The sequence below is a fragment of the Dasypus novemcinctus genome, chromosome 4, assembly GCF_030445035.2.
Source record: "Dasypus novemcinctus isolate mDasNov1 chromosome 4, mDasNov1.1.hap2, whole genome shotgun sequence".
Classification (NCBI taxonomy): domain Eukaryota; kingdom Metazoa; phylum Chordata; class Mammalia; order Cingulata; family Dasypodidae; genus Dasypus; species Dasypus novemcinctus.
Window position 1 is genome coordinate 132,941,984 of NC_080676.1, and position 21,583 is coordinate 132,963,566.

The 21,583-nt window shown below is 32.0% G+C and overlaps 2 long non-coding RNA genes across 2 annotated transcripts in view; one reads left to right on the forward strand and one right to left on the reverse strand.

The window, feature by feature from the left end:
• The window catches only part of LOC131278286 (uncharacterized), a 52,162-nt gene extending 34,382 nt beyond the window's left edge, over positions 1-17,780 (forward strand). The window contains exon 2 of the long non-coding RNA XR_009185607.1: positions 13,847-17,780. This is a non-coding gene — a long non-coding RNA (uncharacterized lncRNA). The remainder of the gene's footprint in view (positions 1-13,846) is intronic.
• LOC139438898 (uncharacterized) overlaps positions 1-21,583 on the reverse strand; it is a 66,676-nt gene that overhangs the window by 20,137 nt on the left and 24,956 nt on the right. The window contains exons 2-3 of the long non-coding RNA XR_011648692.1: positions 3,045-3,081; positions 87-130 (exon numbers count right to left, since the gene is read on the reverse strand). This is a non-coding gene — a long non-coding RNA (uncharacterized lncRNA). The remainder of the gene's footprint in view (positions 1-86; positions 131-3,044; positions 3,082-21,583) is intronic.

A 21,583-nucleotide genomic window follows, 5' to 3' on the forward strand; every position in this document is an offset into this window, starting at 1 on the left:
ATTCTATGAAAAGCAGACAAGTTGAATTTTCCTTATGTTGTTGTTTAGTTAGACATTTTGAACCAAAGTTAAATCTTTGTACTTACCTGTTTTGAATTTCAATTTCTTGGTCATGGTCACTTCTTTCCAACTGTGAAAGTAATATTAGCGATTAAAAGTGTCATATATAGTATTCAGCACTTGTTGTCAGTGATAGAGGGGTTGAACTAAACAGTTGGAAGATTGTTTTGGCCATTCCAATAAATAATGAAATCAGATTGAATGTGCTATAGTTGATTTATCAGCTATTGACCAAGTAAAGATTTTTTTTTCAATTCATTTATCACTACAAAGACATTCTTTTTGTAAATCTTGAGTAAGAAAGGAAATATTCTACTTTGTAATTCTATCATTAGAGAGGGAATAATGAATTTTGTTTTGTAGATTTTTTCCTATTTTATACATTTCTTTTGATTTTATAGTTCAAAAGGGAGATACTCATTAAGAAATTACACAGCTTTAAATTTAAAATTTAGAAAAAAATCATTTAGGTCTATATTGAAGGTCTGCAAATATTGTTTTCTTGTAAATGAGTCATATTGTTTATTTGAAAAATACTACATGAGAGCTAATGACTTAAAATGGTCCTAGTTTTCCAAATTTTGAGAGAGGTCCTATTGTAAAAGTGATAGTTTCTGCATGTGGAATAATAAACTCATGTTGGATATATCTGGTAGTATTCTTTAAGAGATCTAACCTAATGCCCATATTACATAAGTGAATACATTACAAAAGAGGTTAAATGACTTATTCAAACTCAGTTAACTTGTCAGTGATAGATGGACCATGGGTATAATAATAAATACCTACATACAAGTTTAGAAAAGTTTATCATAAAAACTCCAAATTAATTATTTAAAAAAATAATTAGAGCAAATTAGATTATGTATGAAAATAGTTAAAATAATCTTTTTGCTATTAAAAGTAATATGAAATTTTGTTTGATGAGGGCTTCTGTGAATTTTTTAAAAAGTAAAATTCCAAAATAGCCTATAAAAAGTATTGCTTTATAGACAAGTAATTACAATTAACAGCAAAAAATTAATACTGGTTTATTTTCATTATAATATTTTGAATATTAAATATTGTTTTGAAATAGTTATTTTTATATGATTCTAGAGAAAGTAAGTTATTTTTAGTAAAAGAATATTTTTGAGAGAAATATTTCAAAATGTTATTTCAGAATAAAAATCATTTCAGTGCCATGAGTTTTTGGCTATATAACAATGTTGTAAAATATAAATGATTTTAAATATAAGTAAAAGTATTTCATTTACTTAATTGACTATGGTAACTTTAATGTGAAGTTTGGATTTCTCATTCTCTATAACTTTTTTCTTTAATATCTCTTTAAAACAAGGATAATGCTTGTTTCTGAATTTAGAGTTACTTTAGTCTCCTATGTATAGCAGAATTATCTAAGTAGAGAGAATCATGCCTAGTCAACTCTCAATCTCCTTCTAGCACCATCAGTCTCAACCTTAGCTACATATTAGCATCACAGGGGTGGTTAAAAGAAATGCTCAGGAAGATAAAAAGAAACTTCAGAGTGATGAATATATTCATTATTTTTATTGAAGTGTGATCGTTTTACGGGTGCCTATATATATATATATCAAAGCTTATCAAATACGTACGTTCTTTAAATAAGTGCAGTTTATTATATGTAAACTATACCCCCAATAAAGCTGGTTTTTTTTGTTGTTGTTGTCATCGTTGTTTTGGTTTCTTTTAAGTAAAACATATATTTACCATATGACTCATTAATCCCACTACTGTGGGGCTTAGAGATACTCAGGTGCCACTTGCAGAAATTTTTATTTAATTGGTTTTGGATGGGGTTCAGGCTGTATTAAAACCTCTCAAGCGGTGCCAACGTAGATCCAGAGTTGAGACCCTCTGTTCCAGCATTCATTCGTCAAAGTACCATGTATATGTAAGTTTTCCACAAATATTTGTTATTATTGTTCAAGCAAATGTATTTTTTTCTCTGATCAAAACTGATGAAGTTTATATACATTGAGAAACCTAAAGATGCTAATTATGCTAGAGTACCTTTACTAAAGGAAGTATTGCCCATAAAGTCTTGTGAAAAATACAGATATGCCATAGTACTCTAGTATTACATATTGACTAAATATACTTCTATGTGTTACTTTATACTCCATTTTGAACTTACACAAAAGCTGGTCAATTTAATCTAATGTAAGGGATTTAAGTTACAGTTGTCATTTTATTAATGGTTAAAAGACCAATTTTTCCAGAAATTTCAATTTTATTTTATATGGTATGTCACAGTTTACAAAACAGTTAAAAAAATGGCATATGGTCATTTAACTAATGTCTATCTTTTAAACATAGATTTTAATGCTTACCTCACCAGACTTCCTATTCTATGTCAAATCCACTCCTTTAAACATCAGTATATGAATGAAAATGTCATATAACTGGACAACATTTTTGCTTTAAGACAAGTTGTTTTGGCAGTGTCAACATTTTTGTCTGTGTAGCAATATTTTTACAATTAATTTACCACTCAATTTAATGTTTTATTATAAAAAAGAGTGGTAACAGAAAATATTAGAGTGCTGACTTGGTGGTTAGAATCATAGGGCTCAAAAATGGTGTGTTATTGAGATGAAGATGTCCTAGTTTGTGTCTAAAAGGCAAAGTGTAGGTAAGAGGGAATTTATAATTATTTTTAGTCCTTTGGACATATTACTAGCCTTTTGAAACTTATATTTTGTTTAATCAGAATATTCTAGGTTGTGCTTCAGTAATAAACCATCACCATATTTCATTGGTTTATCTCAACAAAGGTTTACTTTCATCAATCCTATATATATATGTGTCTTAGGTCATGGATGATGGTGGCATCATCTTGATGCATGTGGCAAGAAAAGGGACATCAGTGAACGACTCACTGACTGAAAGCTTAAGCCTAGGTATGACACTTGTCACATCTTCTTACATTTCATTGACCATTACAAGTCACAAGGGCATACCTGATTCAAAAGAGGCAAGAAAGTTCATCCCATGTACCTGGGAAGAGAGAAGAATTGGAGTATTAGTAAACAAATCCTAATGGATGCCATAGACTTCTCCTAAATGAGCTAACATCCAAGAATGATGATGCTGGATGACTGTATCTCTTCCCTGTCAAGATAAGCCTATATTTGAAAGTAGAGTGTTATTATTTCTTAGACAGAGAGGATGAAAATCAGAATGACTGGGCAGTGTCACTATGCACATACACCTAGTGAGAAGAGGAATCAGGCTTATTCTATCTGTACAGTATAATTGTTTCTCCAAATATGTCAACCTGTACTAGATTCTGCTACTTTATACTCTATGGTCCTTTTACATAATTGGTACCTTACTGATAGTCAAATAAAAAGACAGTTTTTATATGCATATATTCTTTGGTTTAAAAGTATAATTTTAGCTTTCGCTATCATTATGTCTCCATCATTGTCCTTTAGAAAATTGTTTTAATGTTAAAAATTATTAAGGGTTTCAGTATATCTTTAGATTTTCCACTTGAAAATTATCTTCTGTTCAGTAGGAAAACAAAACAATTGCTCTTCTAGAACAGAATTTATTAATTTGTTAAACTTTTTCTTCTTTAGGATTTTAAAAAATAATAATATAAAATTTTCTAATACTGATTGTAATTGAGAATAAAACCAATAGTTTTTACACAAAGATGAGTGTGAACTGATTTATTACATGTTTCTTCAGATATGTAAATGTATTTTCCAAATAGAGATCTGTCATTTTCTTATGTAATAGCCAAGCATTTACCAGACATGTGAATAACCAATTGTGCAGCTCATTATATAGGAAAATAAAATGTTGCTAGCAGTTAAACATAATTTCTGGTATAATTTTTCAGGACTATGCGATGGATGGTTGAAGTCCCTGTGAGCTCTTATGTAGTATTCAGTGCACAGTCTATCAAGATAAGTCAGCACTTAGAAATTGCTTTGTAGCATTTAATGAATCTAAAAGAAATTGAGAGTGTCATTCTTGCAGAATAATAAAATTTCAGGGTTTTTGCTTGTGATTTGATTTCTAAAAATCTACAAACGTCCTAGGCCTAGGTTATTTTACATATTTTTGAATAATAATAATTACATAAACTGTTTACATCCTAAGAATAGAAGGCGAAGCCTTCATGGCCTTACTGATGCTTTACAAATAATTGGATCACTTAGTTATTCTTTCATTTTTGGTCAAGTTCCAGCAGTAAATTTAATACTCAGGGAGGGACTTTAGTTCTTATAGGCCACCAGGGTACTACTGTTATATATTGGGGAAAATGTTGTTGTTTCTTGCAATATTTAGTTTTTACTGAACTCCCAATGTTTCAACTGATGATATGAAGAAAGAAGAACAACTCAGGAACGGACAGTTCCTGATGGGACAGAAGGGAGGTTTTCAATATGTGAAATTCTGCTGATGGATGGGGAGAGTCATTAAATGAAATTATCTCCCATTGGAATAATTTTCTTGCTTTCTTTATTAAATGTAATTTTAAATAGGAATGTCAGACTACCTAATGAATCAAATGCGATTTGCAAGTATTTCTTCCATTTAAAGCCATGGACATGGACTTACAAATTCAGAGATTATATATACAACCCTTGTAGAAGCAAATATTGTTTGATAGATTCATAATGTATCAGTTTCTTCAAGCTTATATCCTATAAGATTGCAAAGACGCTGTCAAGTAAGGGATGAGTCAGGTTTTCTCTAAGAATATCATTGTAATTTCATGAGAAAAGCCTGACTCAAGCTACAATTTGGCTGGCAGATTTTTTCTACCAAATGCTTGACATTTTTGGAACGTGTAAATCCATTGTGTTTCCTTCATTAAAGAACTCCTTTAAATAGTGTGCCTTAATGTAATAATTTAGTGTTTGAAATTCAATGGAAAAAGTTTTTCATAAATTTGAATATATAACAAGGCATAATATTCAACTTTCAGTCCCAAAAGTAGGCTATTGATACATGATTTTACTCGTAACATAGTAGGACTATTAGGAAGTTTAATGTGTTGTTGTTTTTTCTCCCTCTTTCAGAGGTTTGACAGTTAAGATTTCTGAAATATGAAACCCCTGTGTTCAGGAACCTAACTCCATCGTGACACAACAGTTGAAGTTAGCCCAGTTGAATGGATTAGGTCCATTTCCTCTTCCTTCTCAATGTGCCCATGATTCTCATATCTGTGTCCCTTTCTGGGACTTATCTCTGAAGTCTGTGGGAGATAACTTCCTCCGCATTTCTAACCAGCAGGGGGGCCCATGTTTCCTTGTTTTGAAGCAGCAGGGTATTTGTTCTACCCTGTTTACAGCCAGTGGGGGGCCCCCTTTCTTCCTTGCAGCTTGTCTTTCCCTCCGCACAGAGGGAGATTCAAAATCGGAAATGATCTTAATTAAATGTTTTCTGTACAGAAACACCCAGTCCACAGCCGTGGTCTCTTAACCCCTCTTGGAGGTGCCCCTCCTCACCTTCTGCCTGAGCTGAGACTGTGGGCAATAGACCTTATCACAAAAGACAAGGATAAATATTTATCAGGGCACAAAAAAATGTTTAGAAGAGCTGCAATTATTTACATTTATTATTGTGAACAAGTTTAATCATGTGAGGTGTAATCAGGAACCCTGACAGAAATATTTTTCTCTCTAATATTTTCAAATAAAATTGTGTCCCCACAAGCAAATGACAAAGTTGCTTTAAATATACAGAGTAAGTGTTCAAGGGAGTATTTTAGAGTTTGGGTCCTAAAAATGTACTTGCAAAAATATTAAAGATATTTTAGGTTTATAATGTAATGTTTGCAGATATGATTAATTTTCTACTTAGTGGTGTACAAATAGTGTAAGGAATGGGAATGTAACCAGATTTTGATTGGCTTAAGTAAAAATTTCATTATTAGAGATTAAGATAAAACTTCTGAATGTCTAATATTCTGTTTCTAAAATTACACAATTAATCCTCTCCAATTCAAATGTAAACACTACAATGTCAGTTTATAAAAATATAAATAGACCAAAAGTTTATTTCTGCTTAGTTGTGAAATAATAATTTTATTCTTCTATTATGTAAAAAGCAGAAATAATTAGAGAGATAATGCCTAATTAGTAGATTATTCACAAGGTGTAGTTGAATAGATCTTTAAAAAGGAAATTAATAAAATTTCAAGGCATTTGAAATATTTTTACTAGGTAGGTATGAAAATTAGAAGTAATGGATATGTCATTATTTAAAAATCATATTTTTAAGAGATGATTAAAGAAATTAAAGATTTGATATGGAAAGTTTTAAAATTATTTATTGTTTTAAGCAGAATTTTAAAATTACCGCAGTGAAATGGAAATATCTACCATAAGAGAAATGTTATTATATATTTAAAAGAAATACAACTTATTTTCAAACAAAGATTATTTTAAATGATTAGTATACGTTTGTCATCATTTTAATGTTTTATTATTCATTGATTAAGTAATGACAATTAAATTAGAAGACTATTTTGAAGTAGAATTTTACAACAAATGTATATTTTTCAATGAAATCAAGTTGAATTGTGGGTATATTGTGCGTGATTTTTTCTTACAGTTTTCTCCTTTGTTAAGCTTTTTTTTTACAAAATAAAAATTATTCAATAATGATTTGCTAAGTCATTATAAACCTCTAGGTGTGGATAAAGTAAGTTAGCAAAATTCTGATTTTTTAATAATGATTTAGTCTTTGTGTGGCAAATAAGATGAAAGCATCATATTAGGTACGGTATATGATGCTGTGGTTGGCATTTGTGTTTTTTCAAAAGGCATTGTTCTTTGTGTATGTTCTTAAACATGCTGATTTAATATTTTAAGCCAATGTCTATGAAGTTTAGCATTGTTTAAGTCTCTACGTTCTGCGGTTTCCTCAAAGGGAGACAAATAGAAAGTAACTTCTTTAAAAGAGAAACTTTCTTAAAAATTAAAACATCTTTTGAAATGATAGTGAGATAATGGTATTTTAATGCCTCCTTTTTTGTTTGTTTAAAGACATTTTAATGAAAGAACCCTGTTATTTTCTCTCCTATCTCAAAAGCAGCCATTTCAAATTAAAATTAAATGTATTTGAATCTACACTTTGTATTATTACAAAAGGAAAGAATTATCATTGCCCCTTGTGGAGATTTTTAAAAATTTTAAATATAGTTTCTTATTTAAAAACTTATTTCTAAACACAAGAAGTTGGTTATTCTGTGTGCCTTTATCAGATAGGCCTCATATAATTTCTTGTATCTGTTAAGGAAGTCTATGTATAGAATAGATAAAACATCCAAGAACACAAACCTAATGAAAACCATGCTTTTGTTGAGATGGTTTCACTCCAGTAACCTCAGGCAAGTGTTGGAAAGTAATTGGAGTTTCAGTGATAAGGTTGTGCTGCTGTCTATGATGGATTTGGCTATTTGATAGGCTGTTTGTATTTTTACAAAAACAATTTACTGTGTTTATAGATAGCTTGGGTCTTAGGAAATGTTCCCAAATCCCCCACTCCCAGTTTAGGTTCTCTGTGCTCATTAATAAAACAGTCTAGTTCTGTTTTTGAAGACAAACAATTTTTTTAAGATAAGTTTAAAAATGTGAATTTTTAAAGAAAGATCCTGTTTAGTCTTCTAAATTATATCTTTTATATCATTTGGTATTGCTGAATAGCTAAAATTTGTTTTCTCTTTTTTTTGTTGGAAATTGGTAATTTTCTTAACAAATACATTTTCTGCTCTGAATATAAAACTAGTATCATTAAAATATGGTGCTCCCAAAATAAAGTTTTTGAAAAGGTTCAGCTTTTAAGTGTTTCAGGTACATGCAAGCATTTCCATTTATGAACTTACTTTTTTATTACTGCTGCTATTGTATGAAATAATTCATAGCTAAAATATATATTTAGTTGAATAAAGGAATTAGTTGGATAATAAAATGAGAATAGCCACAAAATGAAGACTGGTATAGCTAAGTTCCATTGCCCAGTTAGGTATGTGTCGGCCACTTGCTAGTTACATGAATTGTACACATCATTTAAAACTTTCTGATTTTGGATTTAGCTTCTGAAAATAAGGGATTGCATTAAAAATAACTCAGTTGGCTCTACCTTCCAAATCACAAGATATACTGAGGCTCACAAAATTACTCACAAAATTATTATAGAAGATTTCAAAATCATTACTGCTAACTAAATTTGATATAAGCGTATATGCTAAACATTTGATTTTTCTAATTTGGAAATAAAAAAACTGGAGGATGATTCACTTTGTTCATCTCATAATTTAAAAAGCTTTGTATTTTGAGTGGTAAGCAAAATGAATATGAATGTTCCCATTTTATTAATTCTGTCAAGGTAATATGAGTTTAAATGCCACGGCAATCCATGTCTAGATTTGGACAAATTATTTTTAACTACATTCTAAGTGTTTCAGAAGAAAGAAACAATCATAATTAAATTTGAAGGCTAAAACTTTGTTGCTATTTTCAAGGAGAAAATAATTTTACAAGAGATTAATGCCTTTTCCTGGAATGTAGACAATAATTTGAGTTAAAATTAAATAAACATATGTCTGCTTTAAAAATATTGTAATTCTTTTCCTAAAGGTATATGATCTTGTGCCAACTCTCAGAACGAAGACATGAATAATTGTATGTGTAATGTATTAAGATACAGTTTCAAAACTGACTTAAAAACAAAAATTATGTACCAGGAAACTTCATATTCTTTCTTATTGATGCTCAAAATCAGTTGGTGATGACTTAAGATACAATTTAATTATTATTAGCAATTTAGAGTTATACTCCCAAATTCAGAACTGCATTTGAGGTAATATATATTACACAGTATAATTTTCTTAGTGTCATTTGTCATATTGTGGAAATTCATTTAGAAGATAATGTTTTTACCGAAAGCTAAGATGTTTTCATTTGTATGATAAGCATGTAAAAATGGATAGCAAATAAATGGCAAAAATGTGATTTTTAAAATTTCCTAATTCATATCACCAACAATATATCTGGTATTATTATTTCATTACTTGTCAAAATTCACTTATTTTCTTGCTGGCACTTTGGAAAGCTATTCATCATTAATATGCTACAATAAATCTTAATCTACTAAGTCTGTCCTTATAATTCCATTCTGCAATAAGTTTTCCAAGACAAATGTCTTTCCAAAAACTTTTAGAGCTTACATTCCTTCCAATTTCTTTTCATATTGCCTTTTAGCATAAAATTTTAGTATCACAATTTCAATATCACTTTTCAACACAGAGTTCTGATTCATCTTTGTTCACTGTATCACTCTACCGAGATGAAAGCTCTATAATCAATAATGTCAATATGTTGTCTGACAATAAAGTCCCTCCATTGTGTGAAAGTCATACTATATAAATCTGAAAGTAGAATGGATCTATATCTCATCTAAATAGTAATTCTTAACAAATAATATTTAAGTATATGAACTGATGCATTGAATATCAATATATTTCTTGGAGAGTTCAGTTGACTATGCCGCTAGTTGTGACAGAAACTTGTTTGAAATCCATGGATTCTTATAAAAATAGTTTTCTAGTAATCTGGTAATAAAATATGTATCATCACTTTTGACACAACTAAATTTAAACATTTTTTCAGTGATTTTTAGTATGCATGTTGTCACAAACTTTGCTCCCTGTTCGCTTTGCTCTTTTTTTTAGTTTTATCAATCTTATCATCTTCTTAATGATTATATGTACAATCCACAGCAACATTTGGAATGAAATCTCTTAGCTTTGCTTTCTGTATTTAAGATGCTTTATCTCAAGTAAACTCTCCGTTACTAATGATATTAAAATTCAGTAAGTGGACAAATTCTGTGGCCCACTATATATATTTTTTTCATTTTACCAGACATCTCATTTTGCACTTATTATTTTTCTGGCCATTATAGTAACACTATTGGATTAGATCAGATATAATTTCATATATATATATATATATTTAAACTATGCTTTAAAAGAGGATTTTCATAAGGATCTAGTCTCATTGTGCTTTCAGCATATCATGGGTAAAAATATCTAAGATATGATAATACATTTAGATTCTTGTTTCCTACCAATAATATCAATATTCAGTATGGAAGAACTTGATTTCAACAGAGTGTGATATGAGACCCAAGATTTATATAGAACACTTACATATATTTCTAAAAGCCAACTGTAAACTGAAAATTAAAAATTGTGCTAACTCTCAATTAAAATATATATATATAAAGAAAATAAGACCAAAAAACACCAAAAAACAAACCAACCCCCCCAAAAAAACAACAAAAACACGAAAAAATGAAAACAAAAAAAAAAGACAGAAATATACATAGAGAGAGAGAGAGTGTGTCTTCTGAATTTATATTTCTTTATAGGAACCCTAAGTGATTTTGATACTGTCAATATACAAAACGCATTTTAAAAATACTGTTTAGATCACAAATTTTTAGGCATGTCTCTTTTTTATTACAAATTCATGTCTTTTGCTTAGCAAAAAATCATTTACAATAATTCCATACACTCACAGAATCACATACTATTTCTTAATGAATAGTATCTTCAAAAATAAAGAATAAAGGATTGCTATGTTCTTAATCCTGTCTACCAGTCTTACTGCAGGCTCTTTCAGTCATTCTCTGTTACTATATTCTATGTTCTGCTATCATAGATTTTCTGAGTTCATTCAGCTTTTAATTACTCTTTCCTGCTAATATCATAAAAAATAAGAATATCCCAGAAAGTTTAGGTTCTTCTAGCACTAGACTCTATCTCTCAGACTCTTACTCATACAAATATAAAGAAGCAAAAAATTTAGACGAATTGTCCCTTTTGGAGTTGTAGAATTACAATTGAAACAGCCAGAAGTAACCACTGAAGAAGCATAATATTTTAGAGCATAAAGATGCCTCAGAGAATGTTGGCAAACCCTGTCATATATATTCCTATAATACCATATATGTGTAATCTCCTCTTTAGCAAAGCACTGGGCATGCTTGGTGTTTTAAAATATTCCAAAGAGCTATATTGAGTCATTTAAAAACACACACACAAACAAAAAACAGTCAATCTATTAGTTAAGAATTTCTTTGCAGGTAATAGCAGACCCTACTACAGTAGCCTAAGCAGAGTCATACTTATTTGTCTCATATTACAGGAAGCCTGAGCTTAGGCCATACAGAGCTAAAGATGTGCAATAAAGATACGTATTCTTTCATGTTGCAGATGATCACTGCCCTTCCAGGCACCATGTCCTCATTTTAGCTCTCCAGGAAGGAAGAAAAGTGAAGGGCCAAATAGGCAAAAAGCAAGTCACTGTCTTTTTATTTGGGAAGGCTCATCCACTTCAGAGACATCTGTCTATGTCTGATTGGCCAGAACTTTGTCACTTTGCCTGCCCTGGCTATTTGAGCAGTTAAGAAATTGAGTAATTTTACCTGGGCACTCAAAATAAATCATGTATGGGAAGCAGGTGTGGCTCAAGCAGTTGGGCTCCTGTCTACCATGTGGGAGGTCTAGGGTTCAATACTAGGGATTCCTGGTGAAGGCAAGCTGGCCTGTGTGATGAGGCCCACACAGAGTGCTGGCCCATGTGCCCCCTGTGCAGGAGTGCCACCACATGCAGGAGTGCTGGCCAACACGGAGAGCTGACACAGCAAGATGGTGCTACAAAAAAGGGACACAGAGGAGAGACAATAGGAGTCATACCAGAACAGAGAGCTGAGGTGGCGCAAGAGAATGATTGCCTCTCTCCCGCTCTGGAAGTTCCCAGAATGGGTCCAGGAGCCGCCTAATGAGAATACGAGCAGACACAGAAGAGCACACAGCAAATGGACACAGAGAGCAGGTAATGGAGGAAGGGAGGGAAATAAATAAATAAATACATACATCTTTTAATAAATAAATAAAGTAGGAAATCTGGTACCAAAAAAAAAGTGGTAATATATAGGTATTTGGAAATGTCTGCTACACATGCTGTATGTATAAAGGAAAATGTGGAAAAGACTCAGGACAATGATATATACAAAAAAGCATACTTCATTATTTGTTGTGTGTATCATTAACTCTTTTGTAGACTATTCATTAAAAGGTATAGTCATGAGTCTTCATGGTGCCTTTCTCACCCACATTTGAAGACAAAGTGTGTGCTAGATGCTAACAGTTGGGTAAAGTCTAAAGTAATGGGAAAAGTGAAATCCTTGAGCAGATAATGGTGGGTGACAAACCCATACAAACTGCTAAGGCTTTAATGGTGGGCTCGTCTGGTGTGGTAGCAGTCAGCGAGAAGATAATGTTGTGCACAGTTTTTAGTAGTTTACTTTTATGACTGACACTGAGGAAGTCCTGAAGTTGTAACTGCTCTACTTCTGACCCTGATATTTTATCCCTTGTTTCAACAGCAGACAGGTATTAAAATGCTGAAATAACTGGAACCCTCAACTGTTTTTTCCTACTTAGAACTCTAGTCACTGTTGGAATATCCAAAATTTAACTTTTCCTGTAACGGACTGTTTAGGGGGTCAAGAGTGGTGCAATGGAAAAGGAAGTCCCATGGCATGAGAAAGGAAGCAGAGGTCCGAGTTTCCTGTGGCAAGCCTGGAGGGTTTGGGTAAGGGTTAGAGATAAACCTCTTACTGGCGGCACATTGGAATTCACATTATCTTTTAACCAGTTCAGAATTAATCCTGGTTATTATTTTTACCGTAGTGTTTTTTTGTGACTAATCCTAGAGAGAAGCCCACCATGTATTACGGTGATAACATGCATTTATTCTGAGGAGCGTAACTAGCAAATCTCTCAAGAGAGATTTTCCAGTAAAAAATGTAAAAGTAATTTTGCATGATACAGAGATTATGATTCCTCAATAAATGTATTACCCAGTAGCCTCAAATATGTGTTATTAATACTTTGGTATATAGAAAATTGTGTCTCTTTTCATTCCGATTCTTATTCTACAGAAAAAATGAAGGAAAAAAAAGAAAGTGTTCACAGGAAGATACAATTGAAATATACATACAGGGTATTCAAAGAAGACGAACACAATAATTGTGGAAAATACAACAGAGCATTAGAAACATTTTAAAAAACCTCCTGTCTATATTAAACATCAAATCCATTTCCAAGTCACATATTTGCATTAGCAAATGGAACAGATGAGATTATTTTTTCCACTGTTTTGAGTAATTTCTTTTTACTTAATTGCTTTTTCTTTTATCTTTACTATCGGTTTGCCAGATAATATGCAGTTTATTATTTTTATAGTACTCAGATTTTCCAACACAAGACTTGAAATTATTTTCCACAATTTTATGTCATCTTATTTCAGATATACACATGCCGAGAGATACATATTTATACCAGTGTATCTTTATATTTCCTACAAAATGAGGCAAATTTTATATAATAACTTTATATATTCTATAGTTATCATTTGGGCTGGGTATGGGAAGCATTTTCATTAGAACATATTTTTTAAAAAATCATTTTCCAAATAGATTTGCTGATCGCAGAGTTCCCAGACATTTTCCCATGGGGTCTATATAATATTATCAGGGAGACAAGAGTCATGTCACGCCTCAGCTAGACAGCTTTTATTATGTATTTTGATCCGCAATTTGAAACAAGCTCATTGGAGGCTAATTTTTGAACTCTAATTTTTGAACTCTCTTATCATTGTAGTAGAGCAGCCCTAGAAATTTTTCTTCATCTAATTGTCAGTACTAATGCTAAGACTTTCCCTAGATCGATATGCCGTCATTGGGAGTTGGATTAACTCTTGCAGCTCTATGAGGTATCAAGAGTCATCAGCCTGATGAATTAAGAGCAACAACTAAGGGCACTGGGACCAAGTGTGGAATATCCTCCCGTCAATTCCAGAGTTTATGAAGAGTGTTGAAGCTTTCACTCTATTGTGGTGTGTATTGTAGAAGGACAGCATTGTCTTGAAGACCTATAGGACTTTTCAATGACTATGGATAACCTGGGAATCCTTCTCTCACCAGGCATCTGACTGATCTCTGAAGGGATAGCAGGAGGGGCTGCGATAAAGCTGTCCTCATTAACCCCCGATACCACAGTGGCAGTTCTAATGTCAGAGTGATCATATGGGGATGAACTGACTCCTTGTCACCCTTGTGAAGGTCTGGTAAAACTCCAGCTACACATTCACAAGCACTAAAATAGCTTCAAGCAAATATGACTTATTTATCTAATTGCCTATGTACCATAACAAGAAAAACAAAGCAATGCTGCCCTGAAGAACGTGTCATTCCAAAATGTAATTAACATCTATGAAACTATGCAGAAACACCACAGTCACATTGATGTTCTTTCTAGTTATTTTTCCTATGTACTGATTTTACCTAGTTGGAATCATAGTGTACAAATAATTTTGTTCATTTTTCATAAGACAGGGCTATTTTCCCTTGTTTTCACTCAAGTTTGGTCATTGGCTCCCACTTTATTATTGTTATATAGGTCATGTTTAGATGACTGTGGTATTTATTTATGTATGAGATAGAGAAAAGAAATGCATATTTCTACAAACTTGTGTCAGAGATTAGCCTAAATGGAATCTTTACTCCATAACATTTGACCCTCAGAATTTTTGAAATCAGATTTCTGCCTTCTTTTGTGGTGATTTTACACTTAGTATGAAAATAACTATTAGAAGTGTCCAAAATATTCTATTTGACCCAATGTACCCCATAAAAAATTGTGTTTTGAAGCTACTGAAAGTTCTAGCATGACAAATACTGCAATATATTACTCTAAATAATACTGTCTCATATTTGTATCTAATAACATATGTATGTAATTATATATATAACTACTAAACAAAATAATAGGAAACCATGCTTCTGCAAATAACTAATTCTGTCATTACCTTCCATTAAAATAATAGATTTTATTAACATGATGAATATTGTGTTTAACTTTTTTTAGAATAGATGGTTGCAACATATAATAGACTACATAAATTATCTTTTACTGAAGTTTAGTTATTAGTTAAAATTTTTAGAGAAGTATCCAAGGAGATTCAAAATTTGCCTACCTCATTTAAATTATTTAAATTATGAAATATTGTATGAAATTTGAAAGACATTTATATTTACTAGATTCAAGCACTGAAATTTTTTGACAGCTCTGGTGCATTTGTAGATCTAATGTGAATTGTTAAACTGACTTAATTAAAAGAAAAAGTCAATTTAGTCCCCTGTACCAGGGAACTGGATTCACATTATTATAATACTTTATACTATTTAAAATTAAGCAAGGGTATATTCTTTTATGAGAAATATTAATTAAATTGCCTGAGACTTTTTCTGAGTCTCCAACAAAACTACACATCCTTTTGTTTTGTTTACAAAATGTAAAATAATACTGAAAATGTCAATATTTCAAGCTAAATTCTAATCATTCTAACTACACAGTATTTATTATATGTTAGTAGCTATTTAGTTTAAACATATTTTTCTTAAATGTGGCATTTGTATTCGAACTTCACAAATATTCATCTTCCAAGGATAAATTAATAAAAACAAATTTAAGTTATTGATTTGTCTTTTGAAATATAGCCCTCATTGGGAGGCATGATTTATCATGTAACTTTGAGATATAGCTAGCATTTGAGTGAGTTTTTGTTAAAGCTTCTGTAAAATATTTTAATCACCTCTGCTAAATATAAGATGTTAGGTACCAATATGTAAATCTCCTTGGGGAAAATGTATTTTCGAGGGTAGATAAGAGAAACCTTTTCTCTTCCATTTCATCTTAAATTCTCATTGGAGAATGATAGACTCCTTGGTAATCTTTCTTTAAGTCTTATCTCTGTTTTTTTGTTTTCTTGGGTTTTTTTTTAAGCAAAGACAAAGTTGCTAGGACTGTTACCCCCAGCTGTTGGTCCTGTAGGAGAGCTTTGGGTATGCATTCTACTAATATCCTGTGTTCACTGAGAGGTACTCTGCACCTTTCCAAAGATTTCAATATTTTTCCTTGTTTTTTTCTACAAGTTGTTATCAGTTTAGTCTCCACAACGAAAAAGTATTCGTAAGTGCATCAGACATGGCACATTATTTTCACTTTTTCCTTTCTATTGTATAAATTCATCAAAGTTCATTTTGAAGAAGTGAATTCACTGAATTTATGTGTGTGCACATCTGAATATCATGAAATGTAATTTTTGATCTTATTAATTTTTACTAAAATGGGGGAATATCGCTATCTCATCAGTAATTTGGAGATGCATAAGAAATTCAAGGTTTTCCCTCCCATATTTTAGTGTTGGTAGCCCTCTTTATGAATTTTTTTAAAGCCAGATCAATCCAAGCAAAAATAAGACCTTTGACGTTTCTATTCTCTGTTATTTTTGTTACTGTTAGTGGAAGAACAGTTTCTCAATCCTTCCATTTATTTTTATAAACATGGATAAATTCCTTATTTTGTTTTTTTCCCTAGGCTTTTGTTCCTATTTTTTAGTACTACCATGTAATTTATTTTGCATGTGAGAGTTGCCAGAATAAATACTTCAAATGGATTAGCTGTTAGCAAGTATGTCTGCCCTATCATCTTCATTAAATAATATCTTAAAAAGTCAACTCTTCAGAGCAGATGTGGTTCAAGCAGTTGAGCACCTGCTTTCCATATGGGAGGTCCCAGGTTAGGTTCCTGGAGCCTCCTAAAAACAAAAAAATAAACAAGCAATAAGCAAACAAATGAAAAGACCAATTCAGGGAGCCAATGTGACTCAGTGGTTGAGTGATGGCTTCCCACATATGAGGTCCCAGTACAAAAAGGTCACACACACACACAAAAAAGTCAACTCTTATCAAATTGTATTTGCTACTCAGTCATCTTTATACATTTACTGCCACTGACATCTAAGTTCCGTGTTCTTCATTTAACATCTATCTGGGGGGTTCTGAATGGCAATTAATGGCTTCAAAATGGAAATCATTTTGTGATTCAAACTAAGGATATCACAGACTTGGTATGCACCACTGATAACTTGTCATAAATGATTTCTCTTAAAATTTCAGATTTATTAATATCATTGAATCAAAGGTTTCGAACTAGCTCTAGAAAAGAAAGTAAGCCAATTACAATTTACTGCAAATGTAATCATTTATCCATCCAGAATAAACAGAATTTGTTTCACTTGGTTTGAAGATTTAGTGGGGCCTGGGATTCATTCAATATGCCCTGCCTTGATCTTGGGCTCTAAACTGCCTTAAAGGCAGAAAGCTTCTAGAAACTACTTGACTTCAACATTTGATGTTTGGATTCTTTAAAAATGGTTCCATATGAATGGTTGTTTGGCCCTATTAATTTAAATATTGGCATTCTCATAAGATATCTTTTTTAAAAAGAAATGAAATTGTTACAAAAATATTCTAGTAGAGGTAAAAAGAAAATAATTTTAGAGCACAGCAAGTACTTATTAAAATATTCTGCCAGTGTTTCTTCTTTAATAGTTACAATTAAGCATTATCAAATATAACTTTGGGAAAAATACTCAGGAAATGTTATATTTAGATGTTGCAAATATTTGTTTTGATGATTTGTGTCAACATATTGCAGTGATTTAAGGAGAATGTATAGACTAAAACAGGAAAATTACCTAGTATTGCTGGATATTGCTTAGTATGTGCTATTAAATAAAACATCTTTGAATTTCCTAAGTAGTTTGTTGAAGTATGTTGGTACATACTCGTACTATGTCATCTTATCGCAACTACTCATTACAAAAGAGGTATATTGTTCCCTTTGTCTTATGGAGAATAGAAAAATAGAAATTCATGTAGAAATAAGGATATCAAATAATCCAGAATTAAAATGGAAAATAAGACCGATTCTATCAATGTGTCTCTATTGCTCACTGATAATGCTCAGGCATTTGACCTCTTCTTCCCAACTCACCTGCCTGATGCCGCATATGAGCCTATTCTCAGCTAGTTTCCCAAAGGGAAAGAAATAGCAAGCATTCATTTAAATTAAGGGAAAGAAATCTCACACATTCACTTAAATTAAGGCAGCAATTCTCTCTGGAGAATGGATTGTGTGGGTTATAGTAGCGATGGTGTGAGAATATCTGTTATGAAGAACCACTGTAATGATGGAAGTGTGTTATGACTCAGGTTTGTGGGGTGATTGTTGTATTTGATTGGAAATTAGTGAACTATGGTATTAGCACTGGTAGTAGTTTATAATGTTATTTTTCAGGATTTTTGTGTTTATTAGGGAATTATAAATAGCAAAACTCTAACAATGACCTAATGAAGTAAACTCTAATAAAGGAGTTCCAGGACCATGGCTTACTGATGAAGGGAGGCATTTTGAAGCTGATATAAGGTTATTTTGGCCCTTAGCACCAGTGACCCAGGACCATTTGACTCCTGAGCTCAGTCTCTGCTCTAACACATACAGTAGAGTATGCAGGCGAGACACATATATAACAGACTTAGGAGTGACTCTACCTCTGTCTCTACTTTTTCAATTCATAATGTTGGTCCTGGGAAGCAAAGGTTTTGATTATCCATGTTTTCCGATTAGGTACCAAAAATCTTTCTTTCTATCTGATCTCAGGTGAAAAATTGCTTAGCAATAAACCTGGACTATCCAATGGCAGTGATTTTAGATCTAATATTATATAGTAATTGTTGAACTGTTGAGCAGTGGTTGCGGTAATTCTACCCCCATGTTTACTGTTTCTATTTCTTTTCTCTAAAATCATATATTTATGTTTGTGCCTACTATGGCATATTTAATAAGTTCTCTTTTATATGTTTAGCACAAACACATATTTAAATACATCAGTTCCAAGAGCCTGAATTTTAGTAGTGTCAGTAGTAGCATTGTATAGTTGATATTGATTTTTTAAAATACACTTGCCTCAGAAACATTCCTTTTTGATCCTCTGGAATATTTTAAACTATTTTCTTTACATGGAAAATTGAAGAAATTCAAAGTCATTAGAAAGTAATTTCCATTTAACTGCATCTTCTTCAAATTACAATCATGTTCCCTAAAAACAGTTAATAGGTACTTTCACATTTCTATGCAATGGGCTAATTTCATAAAAGAAGACAGCTAGAACTTTTTTCTCCATGATTTGGCTTCATTTGTTACAAAAGATTGCAAAGTAATTGAAGGAAAATGAAAACTAAATGAAATAATTAAATAAGCAATGTAATTTCTAGGTGTTAATTCAATTCTATTTCTCATCAATTTTCTGTATTTTAAACTTCATTTGCTTTCTATCTACTTCTTGCCTGAAGGCTTATGTCTCAAATTATGGAATATATTCATCCCTGAGTACTTAGCATGATGACATAAGGGAAAATGCCACTCAGAGAGCTAGACTAATACATTTAACAGTCATTCTGTTATTTGGTGGTTTCAAACTCCAGATGGCCAAGTCTAGTTGATTTGATTGTCTTTGTCCGTAAGTTAGAAATCTGTACTGTGAAATTGTATGACCAGAAAGGAATAAATCTTGATTTACTAAAGATGATTTTATTGCTTCTGATATATTTATAAGAGAAGGCTCTAGTATACCAAAATGGAAACTTTAAGAAAAGTAAGTGAAAACCTTTTAAATATATCTTGGCCAGTAAATTAGACCAAATTTACAAATACGGAATATATTGACTTTTATATTGATTTAGTCACCAAGTTTCCAGGTCTCCTACCAACACATTTTTACAAATCTGGGGGAAAAAAAAACAACCTGAGGAATTCACTGAACTGGCATGTAAAAGCTTTTTCTATAAACCTTGGGGTCAATTGTCAAACCCTTCTTGAGTGATTACTTATCTCTAAAGCTAACAGAGCTGCTTTTGAAGTTGAATACATTCTTTAAAGGCAGGAGAGATAAGTAAAAGTACATGAGAGGCTGCCTGTTCACATAATAACAAATAGTCGAGCATAAGTGATCAGCATGTTAAATTGATGGTAATTGACTCTAACAGTTTTTGTCAGAAAACTGTTTTCACGTATGAATAAGTAACTTTTTAACCAACTGGTCATCTTTGGCAAGTGCTTATATTTGAATAAAAATTAAAAGTTTTGTTTATTTTTCTTCTAAATTTGCTCTTAGGGTACTGTTTAAAAGCAAAAGGACAAACCTCAGTGTGGGAAAATGCCAGAGTCAATATGCTTCCTACTAGAAGACAAAACCCTCCATAAAAATGCCACAGTACCTTTTTGCAACCTGGAATTCGAATGCAGTTAATAATTAAATTAATCTTGACCACCTTTTATTGTTCCTTCTGAAAAATTAGATACTTATAAATAATTAATTAAAATTTCAACTCTTTAGTTCTCAATATTTCTACTGGCCAAGTCTATCGGGACCCAGGGTCCATTACAAAGGATTTTCACTGACAGTTCCTAGATCCCTCCTTACTACAGTTGCTTTATAATAATACTGACATTCACAGTTAAATAATATTAATGTGCTCTCACCTTTTATCTCTTAACTCAATTGCATTAAAACATGTGTGAAATGGCAGATCTACCTGTGATTTGAAATATGCAGAATAGGTTGAGTAATTGTTAATTAGTGACCTGGTTAACCATAGTAAATTTAGGACATTAAATCAAGCTTTTATAAATTCTTTGTGAATTATCACTGCACCAGGTTCCCAATAGCACTGTCCAAAGATCTAACTCATTATATTTCTTCTGCCCTTGGAATTTTTTGTGCATACCTTTGTGTCTCTGTGGTTTAGCCCACACCCCTAAATTACACAATTGCATGTGGCAGCAATCTCCCTTATCAACATCTTGAAGAGAGATTAAGTAAAACTAGATTTGTGGATTTTGCCTTGCCAGACACCAATGCCTTCTCTCCTCTGGGAACTCAGGAGAGAAGCCAAGAACCCTCGAGTGTCCCCAACCCCATTTGCTATCCTTAGTGATGAGAATAAAGGGTTTTCAATTATTTAGTGTCTCATCTTTTCAGAAATAGGCAAATTCCACATTTCTCCACTATCTTGAAAACTTCCAAAACCCCTTACTTTCACATGATGTTTACATGCTTATGCACTTTGAAAGAGCCTAGTTTGTAATGCTACCATATCTGACAGTAAGCGTTTGCTTTTAATTCCAACAGACCTAAAGAAAGCTTATTCTGAAAGCTGCTTCCAGTGAAATCTAATTATTCTTGATTGGGAATACTCTTATAGTGATACCACCAGCCTCCTGGGTACTAAGCATGTCTGATGACAGGTGATTCATAAGCACAATGTGACATTTTCCAATGAGTTGTTTTGTCACAGGTTATCCATTTTGTCAGACGTGTTATTTTATCCTGAGCTTTAATGTGACTTTCATGTTCCTGGGCAAGTAGCTGAGTGTGTCATTTAGGTTGTCAAAGCCATAACACCATTAGAATCAGAATATATAATTTTCAAATCAGAGCATGAAAATTTTAAATGAAGATCCCACTAAGTCACGGTTGGTTTCTTCCTATTTACT